Source organism: Thalassophryne amazonica, chromosome 10 (genome assembly GCF_902500255.1).
Source record: "Thalassophryne amazonica chromosome 10, fThaAma1.1, whole genome shotgun sequence".
Lineage (NCBI taxonomy): Eukaryota > Metazoa > Chordata > Actinopteri > Batrachoidiformes > Batrachoididae > Thalassophryne > Thalassophryne amazonica.
In genome coordinates, this window is record NC_047112.1 from 59391605 (window position 1) to 59395152 (window position 3548).

A 3548-nucleotide genomic window follows, 5' to 3' on the forward strand; every position below is an offset into this window, starting at 1 on the left:
GGAGCTCTCTGAAGTCAACAGAGTTGTGGCCCCTGCGGAGGGGGTGGATTCCAAAAGATTTTTACGCACAGCCTAGAGAGCAAGGCAGGCGGAATATTTCAAACATACTGCATCATACGAGTCCCTGGCGGGAAGGATGAGCTTCAGTTATGAGGAAATAGATATGTCTTTATCCGTCAGTCCTTAGTTTCCTCCCCATGTCATGTTTGCCAAATGTTGCTGTCATCACATCCGTGCATAATGTCTGTGATGGGCTCTCAGAGGTCAAAAAGAGAATGTTTTCTCCCAGTTAAAAAAGAAGCATATCTGGATGGAGACAGCAGACCTGCATCACGTGCTCTTAAGAGCTCAAGTGTCACTTTCATCAACTTTCATGTACTCACACAAAAACATTGGGCACTTTATCTCCAAAATCATTCCAGCTCAATCCAAACCTGCTACAGACACACAGCACCTTTTGCTATGTATTTGGGATAAAAAAGGTCAAAGATTAAGACAAGCAAGTCATGTAGTCCACTCCAGAAAATGAAGGTAGTTCCACCAACACATCCCATGTTGAAGGTTCTGTTGCTATATGCAGATGTGGGTTTGATTCTGTTGTATCAACAGTTGTGGTCTGGTGGAACTGAAAAGAGTACTCTGCCAGAAGGCACGTGGGAGACTAAAGCCTTGATCTACTCCGTTTTCTTGTATGAAAGTCCTCTATTCCAATCCACCATGAAGCTGACTGCTGGTACAATAGACAAAGGCTGTACTCATATAGACTCATAAATCTATAACTCCTTCAAAGTTGTCACTGGTGTCTTGGTGGCTCCCCTCACTTGTCTCCTTTTTGCACACTCCAGACAGATTTGCCATACAGTACTACAGAAATGCAGTTTGTATTTAATGATTGACGTAGATGAAATCCAAGACATATTCAGTGACTTGAAAATGTTCATGTTTGCATCCTCTGGCTCAAGAGCCCTTGTTCCCAACCTGTGGTCTGACTCTGGTGTCGTCAGAGACCACAGATTTTTGGGGAAACTACAGATATTAGCTACCAACACTGAACAATGGATGTTAATTACATTCTGGACTCACACTCCATTCCAGCAGAGGGTGGTAAATCATCTATATATTAAAAGCAAAGTAGCGTCTGTGTACGTGTATGCGTGCATGCGTGATTTTATTACAAAAAAACTGAAAATATTGCCACTGTGGTCCATTTAAAAGTCAAATGGCAAAAAATAAATAATAATAGTGTGTATATGATAACAAAAACCCAAACAATTTATAAATACATTAAGACAGTAAATTAACAATAAAATTATATAATTAACAGGCAATAAAAGGGTTGAGATCTTCCTCTTAAAACAGTTGAGGTTCTAAAAACATTCTGGATTCATCCATCATTCCAACTCATTGAATCTTTGAATAATTTATTACCACCCTTGAAAAATGTCAGCTACCTATTTTATAAACTCTACCCAGTCTAGAGCCCATGGATCCCCACGGGCAACACGCTAGTAAAATTATATATGTGCTAAAGAGAGAAACAAAAAAATAGAATGAATTAATTTATTCATTTGTGGTGTGTGTGTGTGTGTGTGTATTATCAAAACAAAAAAAAAAAAATCAAAATACAAAAACAGCTTGACGGATTTTCACCAGACATGGTAGGAATATTTTTTAGGTTAGTATCTCCACACATATGGAACAGGTTGGCCAAAGGTCAAGGTCAGCAACCAATAGCTATAAAACAAAAACAATGGAGCTAGAGATTTCATTAAAAGGTCATATTGATCAGTAAAATATTTGTGATCGATTGTTATAAATATTTCATAATGCAGTCATATAATAATAATAATAATGACCGACTCCACTATGTGTGGCACACAGCGCCTCTCAGCTGACTGCAGACTGTCAGCTGGACGTGACCATCCATGCAAGGTGTCAAATTAAAAACACAGACAGACAGATGCAGGACAAACACATAATACATACATTAAATTAAACTCACAGAACAAAGCAACAGAGAGTGAGCCTTTTTGTTCTGTCAGCTGCGAGGTCCGCTGACAGAGGTGGGCATGTCCCCCTGCGACGTGCAGCTGTTCAGATATCTGTGCACGCAACTCACAGCTCAGGAACACCTGTACTGGCTTGTAGGATATTAAGTCGCATAACTACAGCATGAAACACGGGCGTCGGCATGCTGTCCTTGCGTGGAAATAAATTAAAACACATATTGCTTCAGCTGACCACTGCACCAGTGCACTGCAATGCTGGTGAATATCGTGCCATGCAGGAAATCACCCCACAGGACGCCCCCATGTTTTCCACAGCAGCTGCGCGATGTGGTTCCACACACTCCAGCTGCTCGCACTGTGTTCGTGCACGTGCACCAGTGTCAACGTAACCGTCACCGGTGTGTCGTGCACACCTGTGCGACCATGCATCCCTCACGACAGCAGGTGGAATGTTTCGTGGTTCTCCATTTCGTGTTTGATTCGCGGATTTTCTTCCGTTTTCTGCGTCTTTCGTGTTATGTGTGAAGGGGCCCATAGTGATGTTGCTTGGTGTGTTGTTGCCGTCACGGTTTTCCTTTATATCCAAAGTTGAAAACACAGCTTGATCCCAAACAGAGGTGACTGTAAACGGTTGTGAGCAGCGAACATGTCAGTGCACTCAGCCCACACAGACTCCAGCCATCACTCATCAATTCCACCAGGACTTTTGTTTACAATGACGAGCAGCAGTGAGGGATCTGTGTCTGCCAGCAAACCTTAAAAGACAAACCACAGGGCCGTCTTACGAGGCAAGCAGCTGCTCATCTCTACTGCAGACACTAAAAACATCAACCCACTTAAGACGTGCCAGTGACCTCCGGAATGTCCTCAAGCTCACAGTGAATCATGGCACGTCCAGGCTGTCTGCCTGGTTTCCAGAAAGTTACAAAGGTAATGCATTTAAAATGACTTACAAACATCATTAGTTTCAACAGTGACTGAGAATATTTTGTTCCTATAAAAGGTACTTACTAGCAGTCTTTATTTTCTATTTATTTTATACCGGTGTCTATAGTTTGTTATGACCTCAAACTAGCGAATCTACAGTTGAGTTCAAAATAATAGCACTGTGTTTAAAAAAGTGAGCTTTTATTTCCACACACGCAAATGCACTGGGAACACTGCACATTTTATTCCAATTCAAAACAGAAACAACCCCAAAAAACAGATGAAACATCCATTCATTCATCTTTTTTTCATTCATCTTCAACCACTTATCTGGGATCGGGTCGTGGGAACAACAGCAAGAGCAGCGGACCCCAGACTTCCCTTTCCCGGGCCACATTGTCCACCTCTGACTGGGGGATCCCGAGGCGTTCCCAGGCCAGCGTGGAGATATAATCTCTCCATCTAGTCCTGGGTCTATCCCGGGGTCTCTTCCCAGATGGACGTGACTGGAACACCTCCCTAGGGAAGCACCCAGGGGGCATCTTTACCAGATGCCCGAACCACATCAGCTGGCTCCTTTCATTGCAAATGGAGCAGCAGCTCTACATGGAT